General features: G+C 40.9%; 1 protein-coding gene across 5 annotated transcripts in view; it reads left to right on the forward strand.

Annotated features, from left to right (window-relative positions):
• The window catches only part of Slc14a2 (solute carrier family 14 (urea transporter), member 2), a 406176-nt gene that overhangs the window by 180254 nt on the left and 199242 nt on the right, over positions 1 to 26680 (forward strand). The window contains exon 3 of one of the 5 annotated variants that reach the window (XM_013510367.1): positions 18933 to 19039. The exons of the other annotated variants lie outside the window; for them this stretch is intronic. The gene's annotated coding sequence lies outside the window, so the exon portion shown is untranslated. The remainder of the gene's footprint in view (positions 1 to 18932; positions 19040 to 26680) is intronic. 5 annotated transcript variants of the gene reach the window in all.

The raw sequence follows: 26680 nt of genomic DNA on the forward strand, positions 1-26680 counted from the left end.
AAATCTCTAACTGAGCCATCTCTACCGTTAGGTGGCATAAGTTCAATATTAGTCTTTTTTTAATATTAGTCTTAATTCAAACTAGTCTGTCATCATGTTAGACTTTTCTGTCATTCTAGATAACTGCAGAGCCGATGGCTGTCACATTTCCAAGTGTTAAAGAATTGCCACTTCAAAGAGTTCAACTCTTTCCCAATTTTTATTTAGAAAACTGATAATGGTTGAAATAAGCCATAGGGGGTCAAAGAGCCAGGTGGCCAGAGAGCTTATACCCAAGATGAGAAAAGTCTTACTACCTGCTGGTTTAATAGGCTGCCCTTATTTCTAATGGGGCTTGAGTGGAGCTGAAATCGAGGCAAAGAGACCATATCAGAGCGATCTTAACATTGAACCACCTGACACTGGGTCTGTGGGGGATATTTCATCATTGTCTCTTTGACCTTTGGCCCCTTAGACTTATAGCCCATCATCTCTAGGAAGCAGCAACTAAAAAAGCCATTTGTTCCCATCGAATGTACCTGTCCTGATGTGCTGTCAACAGCTGTTTGCATTGCTAACCGTGCCAAGGGAAAACAATTGATGCCAGCAAACTCAAATTTCTAACCACCTCTTTTATTTTTGTCACTCCTGGTGCTAATGATGACCTATATTCTCTACCATAATGATTATCTTAAAAGTCTTTTTGGCTTTGAAGAGAGCATTTGAGTCCTAAGTGGCTGTATTGTGAAAGAATATAATATGGAGTGGTCTATTATCTTAGAATTCATTCCCCTATTTTTTTCTTTTTTTGAGGCAGTGCTGTAAATTAAACTGCTTGAGTTGGCTTTGTAGGTTTCTTTTTTCTTTCCCTTTTTTTTTTTTTTTTTGCATACACAGCAAGGATAACTACACCTCAGATTTATGAGCATTGTGAACAGGTTGCCATAGCAACCACTCTGGCTGCTCTACACCAAATAACCTTGTCATGTGAGCGTTTATCACAGGAACATCAAGGACTGGATTGCACTGTACGCTCTTTGGCTAAACAGCAGGATTTTTCTGAATAATAATTGGTCATGGCCTTTTATTCCACCAGTCAAAGTTAATCATCCTCGGAATCTGAAATTAACCATAATGCATTCAAGGCGCAGAATGCAGCCATTCAAAAATTCCTCTTTGGGGGAAGAAAACTTTCCGATGATCTTTGCTCTTTGTTGTCTCCAATTGTTGTTGTTATTGTTATTGTCATTATTTTTGAAAAAGCTTAATGGGATAAGGATGAGGATTTGAGAATGGCATATAAAACTCATTAGCAGGATATAAGTAAAATGAGCATTTTTAACTAGCCCATTATTTATTATAATAAAGATATTTTAAACTGCCATCAGAACCAGCAGGGTTTTTTTTTCCTTTCAAATTACCTTTACATGACATTTGATCATTTGAAGGGATTTTTAGGTTAATTTCTTTCCCGTCGATCTATGTTTTAATACACACCGAGAAATCTCAATATGCCTCCGACATATTATCTTAGAAGTGAAAATGAGCGGGGTGTGAAGGATCAGTGAGGTCCAGTGCCTGCACAGCATGCAAGTGTGTATGTGTGCATGTGTTACTTGTGTGCACGTACACACCCTGCAGGATGGATCCAGAAAGAAAATAATTATATCACATGGATACAGCTGGCTCTCTGTCACAGGCAATTATGCTAGAGCTGGGGGTTGGGGGGTTAAAAAAATATCGGGATGTGGTTATTCAATAGATAAGCTCTCTGGTCACTGCAGAGATGCCTCATAAAATTCTACTAAGGATGGAGTCAAAGGAGTAAATTCATCAAATGGGAGGCAGGGTGATTTAAGGGATATCTTAACACCTCCCATTTTTGATGATTCTCTCTCTCTCATCTCTTCTTTTTGCATTTCCCTGGTCCTGATTCTTATTTATCATGGGCTTTTCATCATCATTATCATGGATCATAATCATGCCTTATGTGTGTCCTCTCCCAAGAATAGTTATGTAAAAAAGTAAATAAACATTGAATCTCTGTGAAAGATTCAGAAATCAGAAAATAATATTTTTTCAAAGGATTGATTGAAAGAAGAAAAGACATATTTTAAAATGCCTATCAAGTCATACCTTCCCATATGTCACCAACTTAACCAACTTCTAAAACTCTTTTATGAAAAAGACCTATAGTCAGTTCAATCAAAAGAAGCTAAATGATTGGATTTGGAGATGAAAAATAACTATGCAGAGAGATTTTGGATGCAGCTATTCAAGGAACTAGCACATCTATCTCATGTCACTTTCCTATTCTGTTTTTCTGTGAGGTTTTTTGGTTTTTTTTTTTTGGTTTTGGGGGGGGTTTTTTGGTGTTCTCCCTTTGAAATAAGTGTATGCGTAGGGCTGAGTTTTGGGAAAGGGAAAACACTGAGGAGTAGTGGGAGCACAGTAGTTCGTTTATTAATCAGGTAGATAGTGTGTTCCTTGTAAGTGCAGGAACCATATTAGGTGCTGTGAAGTAAGCAGAAATGGAGACCTGAGTACAACTCTTGAGCACCTATCAGCACAGAGGAGATGTGCAAAGTGCACATCATTGTGTGGTGGAGAATCGTCACAGAGTTGTGCCTGGAACCCTGGACTCACAAAATACACCCTGACCTGGATGACCCACGGAGCTCTCCGTGGCTTTCTGTGCTTGTTATGTAGGTGAGGCTTAAATGAATAGAGCCAGGCAGGGTGGCTTGGCCTGTAATCCTAGCTCTTGGGAGACTGGGGCAGGAGGATTGCTTGTGAGTTTGAGGACAGCCTGGGCTACATAGTGAGTTGAAGGAAACCTGAACTGCATAGCAAGACTCAGTCTCCACAAAACAGTGAATAGAAAGACAAATGACTCTCTCCCTGGTGGTGTTTACTCTTGCTTACTTTTGCCCAACAAACTATTGAGCAAATTTGTTTTTGTTGGGGTTCTAGAAGCTGTTCAAAGTAATATTTCCATCTTTTCTCCATTTTGCATTTTATGAGATCCATGAAGCAATGTGTCCTTCGTACTTTTAGTAGTATGATCATTCTTGTTATGAATTCTCAGTATGAATCATATCACGTTCCCCCTGCTTATAATGAGTACCTTTGTTTGAGAAATTCTATGTGATCTAAACCTGCATAACAAATTACTTCAAAATATATTTACTTAAAGTATCAATGATAATTTAATATTTCTCATGTTTTCTGAGAGTCATAAATTCAAGAACAGCTTGACAATGTAGTTCTGACTAGAGGTCCCTCATGAGGTTGCAATCAGATGTCAAGAGGGGCTACAGTCATCTGAAGACTGTACTGAGGCAGAGGATACATTTCCAAGCTCAAAAAGAAAACATGGAATATAGCTCAGCAGCACAGAACCTGCCTGGCAAGTGTGAGGTCGTGAGTTCGATTTCCAGTACCAAAACATAACAAAACAATACATTTCCAAGCTGACTGGAAATGTGGCACTGACTTTGGAAAACTTTCTATTGTTCAACACCTGAGACTCTCCACCTGAATTCTGCAGTATCCACACAACATAGTAGCTTGCTTCCTCCAGATCAAGTTACTGAAGACACCAAGTCCCAGTCTTGACAGTTACACACCTTCACTTCCAGCATATCCTATTATCATACAAGATGCTTTGTTTCAGTGAGAGAGAGAATAGTGCAAGGTGTACAATATGTACACTCCAGGACCCATAGAAAAGGGTTATCTTCAAAGCTAGATGCCAAAGAAACACCCTATCTTTGTACTTTACATGTAGATGCATGAGTTCTGGTATTCAGAAGAGATACCACTCAATTTCTGCTCTAACACTAGAAATTTTCTAGCCATGTCAAGGTTGAGTGGTATGTAGTGAAGAATTTCTTTGACACAATCTAGAATGATGGTTGCTAATGAGAAATGGAAATCAAATTATTTTAAGTATGCATAAACACTAGAATTTTAAGCTTAGCCTAAACTTATATACATAATTTTATTCGTCAGTGGGGTGGAGGGGAAAAGTATTTTAAAAAGAATCAAAGAAAAAATGGAAATAGAGCATTTTCAAATGGGAAAGGGATCAAAGTTGGAGGGAACCCGGATGGGAGGGGAAGGGAATGAAAAAGAATTAAGATGTGTTATGCACATGTACCAACTTCTCATAGTAAATGTAATCATATGTACTGCAAACATGTACATAATAAGCATACAACTAAGTGTACATTATTTAAAACAGAAAATAATTGTTGAATTTTTAAATAATGGTCCTCTGCATTATCATTTTCCTAAAATCATTTCCAGAGTACATCACTTACATTATCCAGTTCCATTCCTTTTAAGTGAATCAAGATCCTAAAATGGTATTTTCTGAGCTATCTAAATGCAGAACTCATCAAGACCTTCATGATTTATGGTAAACCTTTAGCGTTGTCACACACACACTCAATTCAAAATTGATTCTCTTTTGTCAACTTCCCATTTAGTGACTTTCCACAGCAATCAACTTAGCTGTTATAAAAACAACAACCCTCTTTGCATTCATATTTCATGGTTTTGCATAATATTTAAATATATTACATAAATTATAAATACAACCAGCGTTAAAGGATTTGGGACCAAACACAATTGATTCTTGGAAAGCATACAACCCAACAGGTAGGGAAAAAATGCATAAACCTCCCAAAGAGGACTGTGCTACCCGCAAAGGGTCATCAGAATGTCTTAAAGATGGAATGGACAGCATCAGTTTAAAATGATCATTGGTTAAGGTCATATGCTGTACTCAGTATTTTTGCTTAATTTTCATTTCCTTAAAAATGTGCATTAAAACAACTGATCTTTGTATTCCTTTCAAAAAATCAGATCTGTGCAAATAACTGCACCAGCCATGCAGCTGATCAGAGAATCACTGGTTATCAGTGGATCCACAGTGTTCTCATCAAGAATGTAAGAGAGGGTTGATGAAGACCTCAAAGAAGGAAATGAATGCATAGGGCTTATGTGTGATCCCAAATTTTAGAGTGATGATATGGATCAGCCTCTAATCCAATGCAGAATGACAATACCCAGGCATTAAATATCATCAGCTGTCTCAGTAGGCAGGTGGGCTTCTTGGCAGAATGTTTGTTGACTTTGACTTTGATTATGAACTATCCAGTGGATCAGAGGTTACACCAGGAAAGTGAGAATGAGGGGAGAACACAGGAATATTTATGGAATAACAAGGAGAACATAAAGAAGAGAAGCTGGAAATGTGCTCTCTCAGGGCAGGTAGGCCAAGAAGGTTCAGCTCTTTTGATTCACCATTGGAAACCGGAACCCTGGCAGGTTTCTGAACAGGGAAGGAGCATGGGTAGTGGGGTATTTGAGGGCTATCAACTCGGCAAGAGAATACTGGGTAGATTCAAATGTGAAGAAGCTGGAACCAGGGCCAGTTCGAGTGTTGTTAGTGTTAGAGTGGTTTAGAAATGAGAAGGAGGAAGGTCCTGACAAAGGAAGAGCCTTTGATTACAGAGATTTCCTAGAGAAAAACAACAATAACAATGATAACTACATTTTTGGAGCCATACGAAAGAGAAGTAAGAAGATGACAAGGTTATGAGCCAGTCTTGAAATTTTGAGTTTAGGGAGATGTTAGAAATGAGTTGGTGCCCTTTACATAGCTTGATAATTTGGGAAGGAGAACCAGCGTGCCTAAGGAAGTGAAGAATACAAAGTTAAGCTAAGTGGGAGCCATCTGCAACATGGGTAGAACAAGAGAGAGCAAATGTTTCCATAACAGTATCAGTGTTAAATCATGCTTGAACCCTGGGCAGATGCGATTTCATGTAATAAAGTGGGGTTGGGAAGTATAATGTTTAAAAGGCGTGAGGTAAAGCAGAGTGAAAGAGAGTCGCAGTGTCGTTCTTCCCTTTTCTGGCAGAGAAGGAGTCTCATTCTCTGTCTCTCCTTGCTGGATGTCCATTCAGACAAGTACGAATTAGGTCTTTTGAATAATCATGGTCTTAATCTCAATCTGATTCTTATTTTGAGTACTTCTTATACACTAGCCTGGTTCCCCCAGCTCCCCATTTCTACCTTTCTTAGTTCCCCACTCCAAACTTTTCTACTCATCCCATGACCTTCCATTTCTCCCTCCTTAAGGACAGGAGGCCTTCCACTGGGACTCAACTCCATTGTGTCACACAGCGTTTAAGTATCTTTATCACCTTCCCACCGAGAAAAACAGTAAGTGATTGTATATCCATTTATCTTTATTCTCGATCCTCCATTTGGACAAAAGATGATTTCAAATAGCTCATTATTTATTTTCAACTCAGGCTCACAGTGGATTCCAGCACTGTCCTTTCAGGGACCCAGACTTCCCACACTCCCCATACTGTTTTATGAGCAGTTTTACAATCCAGATGCTGTATTATCATGTCCTTCTGAAAGGTGGTTATGCAGATTGTCAGGAAACAGAAGCTGAAAAGCAGGGTAATCTGTGACCGCTTGACAGTTGGTTCACAGCCCTGCTGAGGAGAGCACTGTGCTCAGGAGCAACTGATGAGGACCCTTCGAGGTGGGGCAGGGTGAAACCCTAAGATTTTTAAGTGCTCTCATATTTAAGGACAGAATGTCTTATACAGTGAGCAGGTGCAACAGAGCATCCTAACTAGAGGATTCCTTTATGAGTGTCTAGACTGTTGCACCAATTTCATGAACGAAGAAAATAAAGCTTAGGGGCTGAGGATTTAGCTCAGTGGCACAGCACCTGCCTGGGAAGCTCGAGGTCATGAGTTCAATTCCTGGTACCAGAAAAAAAAAAAAAAAGAAAGAAAAGAAAATAAAGCTTCGATAACACACATACAGAGACAATCTCAGGGGTAGAAACCAAAATTTCTGACAGTCAAAAAATCTTAAAAATCTTTGTTGCCAAATACATCAAAAATATGACATCCAGCATGTCTATCCTACTGCCCTACGTGGAAACACTTATGCACAGATGACATATAGTAATTCTAACTTGATGTCTGAAATGGAGAGACCAATGTGAGCAGAAGCCTGGGTGAGTGGCACCTCTCCTCATCCCCAGCACAGGTGCTCTAGTGCTCCATTTTCTTTTATTTACCATCAGTCTACATCATTTTCCTCAAGCTTTGCTGAGTCAATGTGGAATTTTTTCCATTCTTTATTCATCTGTCTTTTGGTTGGTTTTCTGCAAAATAATAATAACTAGAGCTGGGGGGAGTAGCAGTTCTCCACTGTGTTTGAGACACACTAACAAATGTCACTCTTGGGGTTGGCTTCTGGAGACAACCCTGAGATGGGTAGAGGGGAGGAGGGCAAAGAGTTCCGTAACAGTAATGAATCCTGGCTAATCCCTGAGCAGATGAGATTTCCTGTAACAAAACAGGATCCAGAAGTACAATGCTTAAAAGGCCTGAGTTGAAGCACAATGAAAAAGTGCTCTTAAATGGACCTGAGATCTGATTCTGACTTTGCTACCAAATCGACCTTTATGAGCCTCATTATTCTGGTGTATAAAGAGGTTGCTTTTGTAGACTCAGAGATTCCCATCCAGCTCTAACAATCTGGGATGGATGGAGACTTTGCATCTGGGAGATGGTGTGTAACCATTCTAGGGAACACAAGCAGAAGGGGAGTGCTAAGGAGAGGCTAATGGGAAACACATGGTGGAGACAACTGGAGGCAGGAAGAAAGGGGGTAGGGTCAGCAGGCCCAGGGGCTCCCCAGGAAGTCTTCACTCTCTCAGGGAAAACTGTTTCCAAACTTGCAACCGAACACAGGCACAAAAAGTTGAACACGCATAACTTATTTTCATTGCTCATCAGAGAGAAGCAATTTATAATCATCTCCACTGACTTTCAAAACACCCCTGTGAAGTAAACAGATTCTATTATCATGTGTTTACAAATGAGATAACTGAGGCTCTGGGAGGGTAAGAGACTTCCCAAGATTTATTGTTTATGGGTTGAATTGGACAAGACCCAAATTTCCTACGTCCTAGTCACACGTCTTTTCCAACTCATTTTTCTATAACAACCACTTACATTTCTGCAGAACTTTTTACTTCTTAAGTGTGTTTAAAAATTACTTCATTTTTAAGATAAACTTGAGACATTTCTAGCTAGATGATTGGACCTTGAGACCATACTCATAAGTGAAATAAATCACATGCACACATATAAATATCACATTGTCTTTCTGGTGTGAGAAACTGAAAGTGTATATAAGAACTAAAATGTACAATAGATATTGTGAAATAGGAAGCAATTGTTCAAAGGGAAAGGGGAATTGCGGGTGCAGGTGATGGAAGGAAACATTTTTACGCTGTAGAAGTCCTGCTGGTCCTGTTTTAATGATGAAGAAACTGAAGCCCAGGGAAATTTCTCTGAGTTTCCTATTCACTCAACAACTCTCATTGAGTACCCAAGATCCATCAGACACAGCTTGCACACACACTGCTACCCAATGGCAAAGGCAAGGCTGCCCTCAGAGTGTCCTGACTGTGTATTCACTTTCTTTCAGTAACTATGACTTTTAAAGTGCAAATAAAAGTTCTCAAAAGAACTTCCAAGTATGACATGGCAAAAATGACCGTAGCAATAGTAATATCCCATCCAAATGCTGGCCCTCCCTTACCCATGTTTGCTTTAAGATGGCTGTCCAGCCCCAGAACTAAAGACTTAGATCTGTAACAGTTCTTAAGGACATGCAAAGGCAAGAACAATAGTTGACAAGGGTACCAGGGGTGGCTTCACGTTTGATTTGAAATAGGTATACCTCGTATGGATGCTATCCAAACTCCCACAGCCATCTCCTCTCCAGCTTCCAAACACCACAGTTCTATAGCGTTCTCCTCCCTAGAGTTGTGTCCTTGGTTCAGTCTCTGCTAAATTGCCCCCAGTGCATTGCCAGAACATCCAGGTCAAGGGGAGTCACAAGTACAGAGGCTGGATAGCCAGCCCTGAGAGACAGTTCGGACATCTGTCAAACATCTGCCCTTGGAGCGGATATAAACTCAGTTTCACTGAGATTCTTTTTGCCTGTAAGGATACATGAAATTTATCCACCAAAAGTTTTTACAAATATGTTCTAAAAACACAACATCCCCTGGAATTTGCTCCCCTTGTTAGGCCCCAAGTAGACAGGTATTAGTAAATTTTCCAGTGCTTTCTAGTTTACAAACATTGCATTAACCTTCTGTAGATCCTCAGATCAATCCTGGTTCTCACATCTCCTTTCAAGTCTTTGTTATATAGGTAAGTAACATAACCCTTTTGTATTTGAGAGCAAGAGAGAGGATTTCATTTGTCTGAAAACTATGTAGCACTTTGCCTCACTTCAGAAATGGCACTTCCCATCATCCATCATCACCCAGAAAGTTCTTTGGGCCTCTGGAAATGGACGCAAGTTTGTCCAGAGCCACCCACACCCCCCTGGGTAGTAGTTCCTTTGTGGTTGAGAGAGAGCAACTCCCAGGGCACAAAGACGTCTGTGTCCAGGAAAATGAGTGAGGTTAACCCTCTCACTACTCCTGCTCAGTATTTCTCTTTCTGCTTTTGGTTCTGCCTTCCCAACCACTCTTCTTATTCCTCAGCATTGCCAATTAAGCTCCAATTCAAGTATACTCTCCTCCTCTGGTCCATCTCAGGCCATCCCCCCCTCAAAACTTCCCCCTTTTCTCGGCTATCACAGGCAATCTTTCTATTCTTCACCGAGGGCCACTCATTATCTTTATGAGCCTCCCATGGCTAGCCAACTTGCCAAGTATGTAATTGCGACTTTTCAACTGAAAAGTCAACTGTCTCCCTGAAGACAGAAGATACTTCCCCTCTCTCTGCCACTCCTTATGCCTTGCATTAGCTGGCCGTATAACATATGTCTGTTGGTTTAAATATTGACTCCCAAGTGTAGCGCACCCTTATTTTAGTGCTGATAACACAAAGCAGAACTGAACTATATGTGTGTGTGTATATATATATATGTATATATATATATACATATATGTGTGTGTGTGTGTATATATATATATGTATATATATATATATATATATATATATATATATATATATATATAAAACGCAATGGAATAACAGTCCTGCTGCAGGGAACTTGCGTTGGTCACACGTGCCTGAGTGAGGAAGTACCTTCTTTGCAGAGTCTGGACCACCATCACAGCAACAGGAAATGGAGGCATCTGCTATCTTCCCTCAGGGAATGACTGCATCGCAACCTTCTCCTTTCACCTCCTAAGATGCCAAATGTATTCAGTCTTTCTCTAACACAGAGCTAGGGAAATATTTGTATTGGCTGAGTTGAGGCCGTGGGTCATTTTACTTACTTAACAGTGGTCGAGTCATTCCAAAATACCTGCTGAGAGACATAAGTAGAAAGAAAGTGGACGCCCCAACCCCGCTTCCACTAGAAGAATGTGGGAACGATTTTTTTGTATTTGTCACAGGGGAAGCCAAGCCCCTGAGCCTACATCCACTTAATTTTTCTTCAAGAGAAAAGCCGTTGACTTCTCCTATTAGTGAGGTGGGAAAAAAAGGCACTGGTCTGGAATTCAGGAGGCTTGGTTCTCACCCTGGCTCTGTGCCCACATGCTCCCACCCCCATTCTTTCCATGGGACCACACCATTTGCACACCTGCTTGTCACTTAGTGCCAAGCAATGGGTTTATCTGGGTGGCAGTGTTCTCTTTGAAGACCACCCTGAATTTGCTGCTGACACCCGTGCTTTCTACTTAAAATTACTGGCAGCAGGGAGACCAATGATTAAGTTACATGGTGTGTGTGAAGAAAGGTGTCAAAGTGCCACTGAGAGTGTCTGGGACTGAGTTCTGTCCCACTGCACCCATTGATTCATGTGTGTCCAGTAAAGTCCCTTAAGTTTCTTGTTGTTTTCCTGTGCACTGGAAATCATGACTCAGATAACCCCACCGAAGACTTTCTCCCAGGACTCTCGTGAGAATTATATGGGATTAGAAATGTGATCATGTTTTAGAAGCTCAATGATGTGAAGAAACAGATGGTTGTCAGAGCACCAACATGAGTGTTGTGCAAAGGACAGTACAGACCAGAGATAAGGTGTCTGATTCCGGCTCAGCTTCCAGCCACATCATGGCTAGCCCAAGTTCTCTCTGGGCTTCACTTTCCTCATCTGTCAAAAGTGGATTCAAATAACTGCCCTATCTTTTCCATAGGGATATAGTGAAAATTAAAGACAATATACAATATGTATCAAAGAGCACTGAAAAATATATAATGCTGTGTTCAAGAAAAAGGAGTTCACTATTTTAGCAAGTCTATCTGGATTGAAGGACATTCATGTAAGAAACTCACCTCCCTAAGAAGGAATCCTAGAGGGAAGGTCTGTGTAAATTATCCAGCCACTGCACGTGTGTTACTTCTAGAAGTTGGATCATTCAGCACAAGCAACACTGGTCTGAGAATTAAAGATGGAAGCTAGACATTTACAGGGAAAACTCACAGCACAGCCATTCCCTGGGGAGTGCATATATTTTAGCAGTATTATATTCAAGTCAAATAAAACAACACTTTTCAAGGGCACAGTGTCACTTCTTTGGATTGTTGGATAGAAATGATCCATGTTTAAGAAGCTATAAAATGGCAACCACAGACCATAACTTTAAAATAAAAAAAAACCCTCTTTGCAGAATTGTAACAGGAAAAATGTACACAGTATTGGAAGGGTAGAAGAGCAGAGGTATTGGCAAGAAAATAAAGCAGCAAGCACCACAGAAGGTCTAGACTGGGAAGTTCCTGAGGGCTGGAGCTCACAGGGGCTCCTCCAACACACACACTCCAAGTTAGTCCTGGGACATGGATTGTAATTGCAAAGCCAAAAAGGAAGGTAACATGTCAAAACTATAGGGCTGGTGTGGGTAGGAAAGGAACTAGAAGGAGAAAGCAAGTTTAATGACTAAATGGACCAAGTTCTGATACTGCACTTACAAAATACCCTCCCCCAAGTCGAAAGAAGAAAAATTAAATAAAACCTCCATTTGGGTTCTATTTAATAAACATGAAACACGTAGACATCTTGCTTCTCCAGAGCCATTCAGGATGATTGGAGGATGGTTCTCAGTAAGCCCCCACACCTTCGATTCTAGGTTTCTGGGAAAAGACAGGCATCTATGGCTCTCATGGCAAGAATCCATGTGCACAGAAGCCAGCCCTCATGACAGCCTACCTGAATGAAAGAGCTTAGCACCAAGTGGTATATTATTGAGCAGGTGGGAGAGGACAAAGGGACCAAGGCCGAACTTTCTCAGTTATGTATTTGGAGGAACATTGGCTCTGACCAATGAATGAAGTGATGCATCAGAGGAAAAGGAAGACAAGAGCAGCGATGTTAGTTTTGCATTCATTGGGCCTGAAGAGTGCTCCCAACACAGCATCAAATTCAAAATTACCTCATAAAAGAATATACACTGTACATCTTAATTGTGTATAAAAAGAAATTATTGCATGAAAACATTTTTAAAAGTTAAATCCATCAAGCCAAGGGTTCATCTTTCTTTATAGCTGAGTAATACTCCATTGTATAAAAGTGTCACATCTTTTTTATCCATTCCTCAGTTGATGGGCATTTGGGTTGTTTCCAAGATTTAGGTATAAAAAATTGTGCTGCTATAAACATGGGTGCACATATATCATTGTGGTATGATGTTTTCAGTTGTCCTGGAAAAATACCCAGGAGGAGAATGACTGGGTTGAATAGAACCTCTAATGCTAGTTTTGTAAGGAGTCTCCACACTTATTTCCACAGTGGTTGTACAGTTTACACTCCCATCAACAGTGGAGAAGTGTTTTTTTCCCCATAGCCCCTCTAACATTTATTAGTGGTTGATTTCTTTATGTTGGTTTATGGAGGGAAACAGTTAATGCTTAATTTTTTGACCAATTTTGCATGCTTATATCTAGTAATCTAAACAACGACTTTGAAGACAATAATATGCAATGTAACAACCATTGTTGAATTCGTATCATCTTGTTTTTTGAAATTCTATATTGTTTCTCATGTTTTTTATTCTCTTTAACATAAAAAAGACACCAAGTTTAAAAATTCATTAAGCCAAGAGAGTGGGGAGCCCCCACTCCTCACAGGGATCTTTCTTCAACCGAAGTTTGGCCAGGACTAAGCAGAGAGAGTCCTCTGTGCACTACGCTTGGAAAGGTGGGTCTCTCCAAGCGGAAGAATGCTGGCGGGCTGGGAGTAGACCATCTCCTGTCTTCACTGAAAGGGTTCCAGATTGTGCACTTGGAAAGCCTGAAGAGAGGATATCTATCCCCTCGTGCATTTCCCTGTGGTCAACCCTGTCCAATATGGGCAGAAGGTAGTTTCTAGGCCTCCCATTTAGAGTCAAAGAGCCCTGTCTAGTTTAGCCAATCTTCAAACAGAATTGATGCATATTTTCTGTATGTGTCAGCCTCACAAACACAGTCTAGTCTTTGAAAATGATGCAGAGGGAAAGAAAGACAGAAGTGTTTGAGTTTGATCCTCCAAACAGAGTTATCACTGGGACACCGCAAATCTCCCTCTGTGGCCCCCTGGAGTTGTACAGTTTGGATCTCAGCAGGACGAGGACCTGCCATTGTGCTTGGGTCCCAAGAAGAGCTGTGGTAGAGGAACAGAAAGTCCCTGATCTTCTTTATTAGAGTTATTTTAGTTATCCCCTGAAGATTCAGAGACATTCACTTAAAGAGGAGCAAGTTGCTTTGGCCCAATTATTTTTTTTAAGGAGGCTCAATAATCATCCTTAATTAACTGACTTGCTATCTTTTGCTTCTCCATTCACATTTTTCACACTCAGCCTGCATTCTCAGAGCACTTACACGCTAGGCAATTCATGTCTGAGAGGAGTTTTTCTCTGCAACTTTCTCTCTTTTCAAATGTTTAATTTGTTCACTAAAGCATGGTCACAACTTTGGAAAAGGTCTTAGAATCTTTTGCTCAAGCACTGCTCAAATATCATCATGTTTTGCAGATAGGGAAAATAGACTTTGAGAGCTAAGGAATTTGCCCAGTATCACATGGCTGATTAGTAGCAGAGCTGAAGCAAAAGACAAGCCTCCGAATACTAACTCAGTGCTTTCTTTCTACAGCTTTCTTTTAGCAGTTGTATTTGTTGGACATTTGCTATGAGGGGTTAGAGAAAAACATAAGACATGGCTCCCACCCTGCCGGCTATAAATCAAGTTGAATAAACAAAACACACACCAGGGAAATGAGAGGACTACTGTGGTAACTCATGTAGCACTAACTAAGGGTCTCAGCGAGGGGAGAGATCAGTGTGGATTGGAATAATTGGACTGACTCCCTCTGTACAAGGGACCATGGTACCAAGAAGAGAGACAGAGAGGCATGAGAAGGCGAGTCGGAAGCAGAGTGGAGCCCAGGCACAGGGGACTTGCAGAGGTGGGGAGCGTCCACAGGGAGATTTTCGGGTCAGTGGAGCTGACATGTGGCCCTTGTCCACCATGAGCCCATGTTTAATGACAGCTCTCTGGCGGGGTGTGGAGAAGGAAATGATCAAGGAGGGGGTTTAGGATCCAGTCACTGAATAAGAACTATTTACAGAAGGATAGGGAAGATATAGAAAATCCTCAGTATTCACCTTAGAACCCTTACTTTTACTTAGAAGCAATCATATAACAATGTTTCACTGGGATTATAATTAGACAAGGTTTCATGCTGATTAGGTGGAAGAAATAGCTCTCTGTACATTCTTACTGTGCTAAAGCTTGAGAGTGACCATTACCTTCTCTTCTGAGGGGATTTCTGGAGACAGTATATTTTGAAAGAATTAAGATGTTACATAAAGAAAAATATGTGCCTCTTAAGGGGATGAGTATTGTGTGTACTTTTGAACTAATGAACAAATCCTCACCCCCTCATTCACTCTGTAACCTTGGGTAATTTAATTTACTGAGCTTTTCTGTGCCTTTGTGTCTTTATGGTAAACTTAAGATAATAGCACTTACCTTGCAGGATTATCAAAAAAAGCAAGGAAGATAACATCTCTTCCTACCTAGTACATGCTATGTACCGAAATAATTCCAAGTCTCTTCCCCCTTTTCCACTGATAGTCACCTAATAAAGAATAGGACTCTGAGAGGCTCAGGCATAGGGCTAGAGGGCAGGCAGGTAATTTTCCACCTAAAAGGCTAGCACAGCAAGAAACTAGAAATCATGGGTATGATAATGTGTGTGTTGTGTACTGCAGGTAAAGGGTAGAAACAGGAACTACAGGGCAGTGAAGAAGGTCCAAACCTGCTGACCCTCCATGACCATGCACTCCTCAGTACCAAGAACTGGGTTTTGCAAGTGGCCAGAGTATTCAGTGTGAGATGATCCATTCAGCAAAGATAAAGGCAGTTGGAAGTGAGATGTTGGGGAGAGGAAGCATAAACAGCCCTGGTAAGAACCCTTGGCCCTTAGAGGCTTCTTGTCCCTCCAACAGAGCTACTTTTGTTAGGTTACCTGATGGTGGAATGCAGTACAATGCCAGCCACTGAGTTTACACAACTCCTGGTTTATGTAGTCAAAGCGGGAGAGAAAAACGAAGCAGGCACTTCTCTGTTGAATATCATTCCCTCAGCAAGACAATGCCTCGTTTGAATATTTGTTCTTAGTCATTATTTGTTTTCATTCTAAGCAGCCATTAACCTCCTACTATTCTTCATCTTTTATAATAAAAATAGCAGCGTTAGAAAGAATAACAGCACTCCCAGCACGGCACCCTCCCAGTACAGCACTCTGAATGGCAATGAAGGAATGAAAATGACAAGACACTCCTGTGCGGGATGATAAGGCCACAGGGGCAGGCGGAGGCAGGTGACTGTTTGAATGAAGCTTCTAGTACAGCTTTTGGGATATTGTCATTGTGCAATCATCCTCCAAAGAAAGCAGCTAGAAGAATAAAGGGGTGATTAATTAACAAGTAGCATAGAATGCTCAGCCCCGATCAGACTCTTGCCCACAGTACACAGATCACTGCAAATCAGGCAGTGCACTGGGGAGCACCCTAACCCAAGAGGCCAGGCCACCTGCCGTTGGGGCTCTAACACAACCAGAGTGACCCAGGGGAGGCAGGAGCAAGAGAAGTGACCAACTCCATTTCTCTGCCACTCTCAGCCCTCACTTTTTAGCCTGAATGTGGCCTTGGAAGGGAGGTGTCCATGATTCCTGCGCCGTCACCTGCACAGACCTGGGCTACCTCTGGCCAGCAAGATCCCAGGGTAGGGTCCCATGAATGCTCAGGACAGCCTGGTGGGAGATACCTGATGCCAGTATGGGATTTGAGGCAAACACACACACACACACACATACACACACACACACACACACACACACACACAGGGCCTCAACCAAGTTTCTGCTGGCTTGATCTTAAATAGTCAAATCCAACTTCAAGGGGAAGCATTTGTCTAGGATTTTGATTCCCACATACTGGCAAATAAATCTCACACTTTTTTGGTTGTTGTTACAGCACAATAAATAAATAAATAAATGAGAGCCCAAAGGATCTCTTTTATCACTGGAGCAGATTTTCTTACCGGTCTCTCCCCTCTCTTCCTCCAACCCCTGTTCTCTCCCTTCAGTCTCTTGGGCAGGCCCCTTCAGCACTGCTCTTTCATCTCCTTCAAATAGATCTTTGCCTCCCCTTAACTACATCCTCCTCAATATAGATTAGATAGACAAAGTCCTGGCCCTAATGTCTTCTGGCTGAGAGACTGCAGAGAAGATCCTTAACTTACCCAAACCTCAGTTTCATCATATTTTCCAAGGGGATGAGAGTATCCTTCTCACATGCTGATGTGAGAGTTTAATGAAACAGTGCCTACAGAAGTGTATGTGCTGCCTGTAAGACAGAGCATGCAATAATATTATTTTATAGTTAATAACATTCTATTATCAATCCTGGAAGCCACACAGAACTATTTGCTTTTCCTTGGTTGTAATCTCAACTTGCCTACGTCCATGTCAGTGTCTCCACTTTTCCTCATCTCCCTGGACCTTCTTTTATGCTGTAAACGCCTTAGTCATTTTTATTAGTACATGTCTGCATATGTCGTGGGGAGTTGATACAGGTACATATCACATCCTAATTCTTTCTTTTTGTGCCCCCCTATCCCTCCCAGCCCTCCTTGCTCCTTCCATCATTTGGTCCATTTTCCATTTGCAAAAGCTCTATTTCCATTTTTTCTCTCAATTATTTTTTTATGCCCTTTACCTTCTGCCCTTCTCCCTCCCTCCATCTTTTGATGCCCTTCCCATTGGAAAAAGATCTCCCTACTTCCTATTATCTGTCTTTTATTTTGCTCTTTATTTATATTTTGGATTTCCCAATGGGAGAGACCATGTGATATTTAAGTTTATGTTATTTCATTTAACATTATGTCCTCAAAGTGCATCCATTTACTTACAAATGCCTGAAGTTTGTCCTTTTTTGTGGCAAAGTAGTGCTCTGTTGCATTCTATGAGCAAGCTGATAATCTTTAGGGGACATTAAAGATAACCAGAGTTAAAGAAAAACAAGTATTGCCTTTATACCTGTGAGAAAAGAAAGATGGATGGTAGGAAGGAAGGAAGGAAGGATCAGTATGGTAGTACAAACAGCATTTTCTATTTCCATGTATCTGATAATGGACATATGGGCTGATTTCAAGATTTAACTATGATAAACTATTATGCTTTCAAGATTTAACTATTATTAACTATTATGCTTCTGTAACCATGGGTCTGCGTGTATGACTGAAATATGATGATTTTAATTCTTTCAGAAAGATACCTAGAAAGGGAATACTTGGGTCAAGGGGAATTTCTAGTTTTAGTTTTTTGAGGAATCTCCATACTGATTTCCATAGTGACTGTACTAGACTACATTCTCATCAACAATGTGGAAGGGTTTACTTTCCCTTGCAACCTCACCAGTATTTATTATTATTTGATTTCTCAATAATAGCCATTCTTTCTGGAATAAGATAGAATCTCAGTGTTATTTTAATTTGCATTTTTCTAATGGCCAGAGAGGGCCATATTTTCATGTATTTATTGATCACTTGTACTTCCTCTTCTAAGAAGTATCTATTAATTTCCATTGCCTATTTTTTGATTGGTTCTTTTCTTTCTAAGATCTAATTTTTTTTTAGTTCATTACACACTCTAGATGTTAGTCCACTGTCTGAAGAATAGCTGGCAAAATTTTTTTCCTTTCTGTAGGTTGTCTCTTGATTCCACTGGTTGTTTCCCTTGCTGTGCAGAAGTTTTTTAATTTGATATGATCCCATTTGTTGATTTTTGGTACTATTTCTTGGGCCATTGGTGTTCTGTGAAGATTCATCTCAAATACTTTCAACCTTCTCTACATCTCCAACAGATTTGCTCTCTCTTTAGCTGTGAAAGTGAAAGTGCTCCATGCTATTCTTACTGGTACTTACCTTGTTCTACCATGTTTCTCCAGATTCTACCTACTACTTGGTTAAAAAGGAAGCCAGAAGGCTGAGAATATGCAATGCCCAGCTTTTGATATAACATCAATAAAGTTTTTGGAATGCATTGTCTTAAATTTTCTAACATCTATATGTGGACCTGGGAAAAAGTTTAACTTCATCTCATTTAAACCAAGATGATATGGATGTTTTTAAGGTTATAGGATGTCCATACCTGGGTAATGATAAGGCCAAGGTAATGGAATGAGCAGGTTGGTAATCTTTCGGGGACATTAAAGATAGCCAGAGTTTTAAAAAAGGAAGTGTTGCTTTTGTTCCTGCAAGACAGGAATGATGGGTGGTGGAAGGAAGTAGAGATTTCATTTTCTTTGGTTCACTCCAAGCTCATGATCTTTATTCCTGGCTCCTGGATCAGGTACTCTTCTCTACCTAACAGATCCTGTCCTCTCTCTCCAGCCTCTGTGGGACCTTCCTGGGTTTTGGAGACTGTTCCTTCAACCGCTTAGTTCTTCCATCTCTCAACAGTGGAATACCCACAATCTGAGCACCTTCCCCTTGGCTTTGTAAGTTGCCTCACATGATTCTGTCTCTAAAGTATGCAGCTCAAGGGAAAACACTGTACCTATTCTTCCTTTACTTGTTCCATGGCCAGCTATGGAGAGGGCCCTCAAGAAGTATTTGTCCCAAGACTGATGGGCTGAGAGTCCCTCTTGCAAATGGATGTGGTCCTCCATGGCTATGGAAAGACTTTTCAGGCTGCAACTCTGACATGTCAACAACGGTCAAAAAAAAAAAAATGTTAACAAGTCAAGGACAGAGTTATAAAGCCTCTTTTAAAATTTCATGAAATAAAAATGATGGCAGTTTAACTAAATTTAATCAGGTAATTTTGCAGAGCTTTATTGTTGATGATAGTTTGTACAATTTTAAATAATTTTAATCCATTAAACTATTTTGCACATGTAGATAGAACCAATGGAGACCTGAGGTTTCTTGGACAGAACCAAATGCAGGAAAAACCCAAGAGCCAGGGCGGCCCTTGGAATTGCTGTATTGTTAGCAGGTTTACTAACTGGCAGCCTGGAGGCAATCTATTTTATTAAGAGATTGAAAAATAGTTTAAAAAACCAGCATGTGAAGATTTCAATCAGAAATAGATGGGCACTTTTTAAACTGCAATTGGTTTCTGAAGAATGGGCAAGATAAGAATTGATAGAGGTGAATAGCTATCAAAACGTGGGATAAAAAAAGAGGCAAATTGCCACCTACTTGAAGTGAATAGCTCTTGTAATGTAATGGGTTTTAAACTTTAAAATTGTTTTGTGCTATGACATACATAACAGTGGAAGTCAGGATTGAGAGTGTTTATTGGTTTTTTCCAATGGAAGATTGCCTGTTTGGTATTTGAATAATAATCTCCATATAAAAATATGGTAATGTAATTATGCTAACTAGTATTTTCTATAATTCAAGACTCTGTTTATAATAATATATCATATTTTGCAGTCAGGTAGGAATCCATTTGTCCCCTCCACCTGGGCCTCATAGATATGGAAAGAAACTTTAATATGCCATTCTATGCAATCTGGTCCTCCCTGGAGTTAGGGTTTTCTGGAACGTGCTACAATAAATCTTACCAGAAATACCTTCGTTTTCCACATGCTGCCATGTGGAAATGAGGCTGATTCTTCAAAATTTAACAGATAACTTTGCTTTGACAAAACTCCCAGGTAAAAGTATGCTAGTGTGAAGATATTAGCAAAACTCAGTGGCAAAAGAGTAAGAGAGTTTTTTAAAATTACGTTGGAGAAAACAGACCAAGTAGGTCAATTACATCTGTTATTACCCAGTGCACTGTTGAGAAATTTATGTATGAATAATGAGTTCTTTGTCAGCTAGTGTTATTATATCACACACACCCAAAAAACACAAGTTGTGGATAAGGGTACAGTCAGTTAAATTCTCTTTTAAATTGAAATGGTACAAAAACAACTTTGGGAATATTAATCTGTTCTTATTTTTATACTAAGAATATCAGCACTGGTTGAGCTCCTGAGACCTTCCAGCTCAAGAGTTAGCCTTCAACTTTGGAAAGAACCTGCAAAATACTGATTAATGAAGTGATAGCAGCCCGTTAGGTAGCTGCTAGTGGCTTGTCCCAGGGCTCTGTATCAACTCTATTATGGGCAATATTTTAATAACTACAATGAGAATACAGAAATCTCCAGTTAAAGTAAAATAGTACGTAGATTGGGAACTATGCTGTACTTCAAACTGGTTTCCATGGTTAAAAAATGACTCAGTGCTTAAAGCCAGCTGTGGTGGCTTTACACACAGCTGTAATCCCAGCACCCGGGAGGCTGAGCAGGAGCATTGCTGTGAGTTCAAGCCCACCCTGGACTACATAGAAAGACTCTGCGGCCAATAAGTAAATAAATACTCAGCTTTTAGCTGCACTTAAATTTTATGAGATTTGAATAAATTCCTTTGTTTAGATTTCTAAAAACTCACAAATTAGCAAAACTAAAGCTAAATCTAAATTCCTATGTTAAATTTCCTTAAAAATTCACAATCAAAGACTCACATGTTAGGGAAGATATGGTTAAACAGCCGCATATGGCTGGCCAGAGGAGCTTTAAAAGCACTGGTGCTCTATTAATATTAATTCTGTGCGCAGAGAGGCAAAGGTGACTGCTCTTTGCTGAACATAGCACATTGGAAATTTTGTGTTAAATTTGAAGGTACCATAGTTTAAATAAACCAGTTAATAAATTGGAGTGAAATTCTCAGAACTATGAATGAGGAGTGGCCAAAAGAAATAAGGTTGTTCATGCTGAAAAAAGTAATCTGGTTTCAAACATGTTCAGGGCAATCAGGTAAATAAGAGAATGGCTTTACTGAAAGTGACCACAGAAAGCGGGAGCAGCTCCAGTAGCACCCTGACCCACAGCCTCCCTTCTTCATCTGCTGTGACCCAAGCCATTCAAAGCTCTAAGCAAGGGAGCCAATGGTTCTGCTTTCTCTGCTGAGGGGAGAGCTGGAAAGGAGGGACCTTAGGGCAAAGTCAAGGAAACGTTAGATCCCCAGCCATCTAGGAACAGAAACAAAACCCTTCTGCACAGTCTTCAAGCACTCACCTTTTGGAAATGCCTCCTTTCCTAAGAGCTCCCACTGAATTCTTTTCTTTTCATAGACAGAATTCTTGAAAATAATGAACTGATTATGAAAAGCATGTGGATTTAAACCTTTTTCTGCTCTTAGTTACCTTTCTATTTTTGTTCCATCCTAGTGACAGGTGACTTGAGGTGATGATAAATCCATGCATTTAAAGACTTGATTGCCTGAAAAAATAGGTTGGATAACTCTGGTAATTGGTTAATTAGAGCAAGACAGGGGTGCCAGTGGCACCAGAAGCTGTGAAGGATGCTGGATATTTCATTGTGGAAAAGCCTAAAGCAAACCCATAGTGGTACCAAAAGGTGCATAGTCACAGCGAAAGATGGGTGCAAGGGAGAGGACACTTGATTTTAAGGACCTGAGATGTAAATGTAAAAGGAAGGCACACTTGAAATTCTTTGTCTGCCAAAGCACATTGGTCATCTGCTCAGGATTCCAGGATGGACTGGAAAAAGACCACAGAGGCTGGAGTCCTCTTCTGAATAAGTGCTTCTGCCTTCCCTGCTCTCTACCCATAGCACGCATGTGTACACACACACACACACACACACACACACACACCCCTCTGTTTTGCCCTTTCTTTTCATCTTCTGTGTCACTCTTATTCTTATTGCCCTCTAACCGTGGTCCTTGAGAGCTACAGTGAGACTCCAAAATCCCTACAAATCCCCTGGAGAAGGACTAAAACACTGTGATTATCTCCAGTCCCCAAAGGAACAGGAGAACGATTAGGGCTGCTAGACAAAAAAAGCTAAGTTCTTTTTTCCTCCTGCAATTGGTCAGACGAGCTCCTCTCCAAGATCTAGCCACTCTCACCATCACAGAAGCACTGGAAGGGGCTCCATCCATTCAAGCCACCCATCTGGGAGCTGGCACATCTGCTGCAGCCCCAGGGTACCCCCATCTCACGTGGCTCCTGTCTTTTTCCCTATGCACCAGTCTGTGCTGGAGGTTAAATGCTTCCCATGCAAAAGGATCACGGCTACCAGCGCCCCCAACAGCACAAGTAGCAGCTGGGAAGTTGCTGCCATCACACAGAGTGCCCACCATGCTGGATATCATCATCAACTTCCTAGTCCTCATGATCACACATTGTTTCCCATTTTATTGATGAAGAAACTGAGACTTGAAGAGAATGCTTAGGTTCTTCACAGATAATAATTCCCAAAAGGAGGATTCAAATTTACATTTGGAGTAAAACACATGTTTGTAATGTATGTGATAACTTTCTGTCTTCCAAGGGCGTAGGAAACTTGGCTTATCAATACCCTTACCCCTCTGGCTTCCCAGTGCCCTGCCATCTGTAGTATTACATCCAACAAAACATCTATAGAGCACTTACCATATACAAGGGATTGTGCCAGGCCTGGTAACTATTAAAGTGAATGGCAACCTAGTGCCCTCAAGGACATGGTAAGACAAAAATAGTCTTCCAGTAAGTACAAAATGTAATGAGTTCTTTGAACACAGTAGGTGCCCAGTGTATATCTACTGAATTTGATTATATAAAAATCACTTAAGTTAAACTTTCAGAATCATTCCTCTGAAGGTAAGCAGTGACTCAGAATCTTTCTGCACAACTGGTTTAGGCAGGTGGCCTAGGAGTGGGATGGGAGTAGAAAGGTCCCTTCTATAGCTATTAACCATAAGCTTGCCTGAAAAACACAAAGGAATATTTTTAATTGTGCAAGAGAATTCATCTCTTGTTATCCGTATCTTCTTCTACAAATTTGTTTGAGAGTATTCACGGATAGTTATTTTTGAAAGGCTGTGTGTGTGTGTGTGTGTGTGTGTGTGTGTGTGTGCACCCCTGTGCACAAGTGAAAGAGAGCAAAAGCAAGTGAATGAGAGATCTTGGTATAAGACTAACTTTTTAAGGTGACTTTTAACAGCCAAAGCAACTGCTTAAAACAAAACTATCCTGTCAGAGGCTAAACTATGCCATTTGCATTTGCCATGCCAATGAAGTATGAATGGATCCTGTCCCTCAGATTGGAAACTAGGAGTAAAAATACCTTGATGATCTAGCAGGAATGTCTAAAACCTCATGTCTGTCCCATGATGGAAAAACAGACAGGAAGAACTTCTGATCCAAAAAGAATAACCCACTGCCAGTGAGTTCCTGGCTAAGAATTTGCTGGGGAGCTAGGGAGCACCATACATGGAGATTGTTATCTTCCACATCAGGTGCTGAGTAGTTTCTGTACAATATTGCTTTTACCTTTCCCAGTGATTCTACATAACTCCAATGTTAGCTGCAGCTCCTACCCCCTCGAAGGAAGACAGTGGCAGGCCTGTCACTGAAGCCCAGAGAAAGGTATCCAGTTTGCTCATCATACTCCTAAATGTCCTTAACTTGGATTAGAATAAGGGATTTGGTGCTTCATAAAGTATTCAAAAAAAAAAAAAAAAAACTACACTGATCTTCATGGGGTCTCGATTTCCTCAATATTTGTTTTTGTTTTACTCTATGGAAAACAAATTAAATAAACAAGAATTTATGGAACTTTTACAATGTGCTTAGGAGTATGGTGCGTGCTGAAGATTTAGGGATGAACAGGACCAACCTGCTTCTTGCTCTTGTGATATTTAGAGATCAGTGAAGAGAAGATACCAAGTAAATAATCACATATAATAGGTCAATAATTATAGGTCTGTCTCTGCTGTTCTGTGCTAAGGAATAATACAGAAAAGTGATTTGCCTACACTTGACTCAGAATTTGAAAGGAGGTGGCACCATGTGCACATTAGCGCTATGTTGCGGATGAGGGAGGCACAGATATCACAGTGTGAGGAACTGCAAGAGAAGAGACCTCTCTAGGGGAAAAGGGGGCTGCCAGCTCACCCTTTATACCTGGAGCCTACCTCAGACTCTGTCCTGCACAGAGTGATCTTTGGGAACTCTGCACTTTGTTGTTATGAGCATGATCCCTCCCTAACACAAGAATAGTCCAGTCTTGGAATGCTAGGCTTAGTGCCCAGAGATTGATGTAACTGAGTTGTTGTGGCATTATTTGAGCCCAGTCAAAACAGTGTGGTTCTTAGGAAGCCAAAGGATGACCTTTGTAAGTTGGTCAAATCATAAAACTAATAAAAATGGATGGTGAGGTCTTCCACAGTACTTAAATATGCATAGGCCTACTCAAGGAAGTTCATCTTGACTATTTTACATGCAAACATTTTTTAGAAGAAATTTTATTTTCAAGTTCCTTCTTTTCTTAATACCAGCCTGGATCAAATCCAGAAGTCTTGCTCTATGGCCTTCGCCAGTACATGCAGTGAATCCACAGGGTTGTCCCCTAGTTCTTCATTCTCCTCCAGCTTCATACTCTGGCAGGTTCCACCATAGATGCTCACTCCTAGACCACCCAACTGAGAAGATGGATAGCTCGGGTTTCCTTTTACTCCTCAACAACAGAACTGATCCAGGTGTTGGAAATGAAAGGAGGCCTCTAGTGATCAGGCCACACATTCATATTAACAATTAAGTGACAGGTGAACCTGGGGAACCCAGGCCATGAACAGTGGACCTACCAGGAAACAGGGTCTGAAGACCACAACCTTGTACTGTAAATGTAACTCTAAGAATGAGATACACCTAACCAGAGTGCCAACATTGTCACTCGCTAAGTATATGACATTTGGCAAATTTACCTGTAGAAGCTTCTACTTTGTCTTCTATAAATGAGGTAATAGAACCTACATCAAAGATAAAGCAACTGGAGCCACCCAGGTCACAGAGACATTGTGCAATGAAGGAAAAACATTGTTGCTATTGTCACTTAGAGTCATAGATAATAATCCAGCAGAAATTGAGAATGATGGGCACTTTGCATCACTGGGTCTCAGGCTTTCATTAGGTCCCCAGGACTTGGATGTTGATGCCTGCTTTATCTGCAGAAATAAGAAGGTAAGATAAAGAGCTTCCTGTCTGAAGTCGATCAAGGCCACATTGCTGGCACTGATATGTTTTGATCTGGTGTGTGTGGATGTTCTTTGCTTCTGGTCTCTAGTTTTTTCCTAATGTCTGGGACTGGTTCCCTAACTCTGGTTCCATTGGCTTGGAAACACCCTCCCACACACAGACACTTCTCCTCCTTCCTGTCCCTTCTGGGGGACAAACGTACCCCACCTCTTCTACCGAGCTCCCTTTGGGCCCATCCCACTCATGCCAAAGCCTTGACCTGGCAAGTCTGAAAAACAAGGTCTCTATTTCCAAATGTAGTTTTACAAAATTTCACAGCTTGGGAAATGCTGAGAAGGGGACCTGTCGTGCAGAGACCAAGGACCAGTCTACAACTGTCCTCCTACGGAGGGACACAAGAGTCAAATGATTTTGCAAAAGAGCCAAGTCCAAAGTGGGGGTTGTTTTGCTGCCCTGGGGCTCCTCTTCTCTCCACCTAATCAAAACCCCAGCACAGAAGGACGCTGGCCTTGGAGGCAGGACCACTGCAGATCCGGGCATCAGAATGGGCAGTGGAATAAATTAGCTCCTGAGGGTGGGGCCCTAGGATTTAGTGCAGAGGAGGTGGCATCAGTAAAAAATTCAAGCTCAGACTTTCTCTTGTGTTTGTCTGTGTGTGTGTGTGTGTGTGTGTGTGTGTGTGTGTGTGTGAAGTCTGTATGAACAGATACCAGGGGGGTGAGGGGTCCTCTGACCACAGAAACTAGGAATGAGGTAACATTTACGTTTTAAACTTGACTTTCCCTTCCACCCTTGATGAATTCAAAATTCATCTTCTCAGAAACATTATGAAAGCATGTGCTGCTTTTTTGGGCCTCCAATGCTTTTACTGAGCTAAACAAATATACAAAAGAATAACATAATTGATGGAGAAAACTTTATTTTTCTTATGTTAGTCTTTGGCATTCAATTTGACCCTGCTAATTGCTAAAAGAGGAGAATCATGGGAAAATAGAGGACAGAACTCAGGGTGCTGATGGGGGAGTGTGTGTGGCCTGGGAGACCTGGCTGCCCCTTCCCAGGCTGAGAGAGCACATGCATTGTATCTGTTTGTAATGGAGAA

Source organism: Chinchilla lanigera, unplaced genomic scaffold (genome assembly GCF_000276665.1).
Source record: "Chinchilla lanigera isolate Chin_1 unplaced genomic scaffold, ChiLan1.0 scaffold00001, whole genome shotgun sequence".
Classification (NCBI taxonomy): Eukaryota; Metazoa; Chordata; class Mammalia; order Rodentia; family Chinchillidae; genus Chinchilla; species Chinchilla lanigera.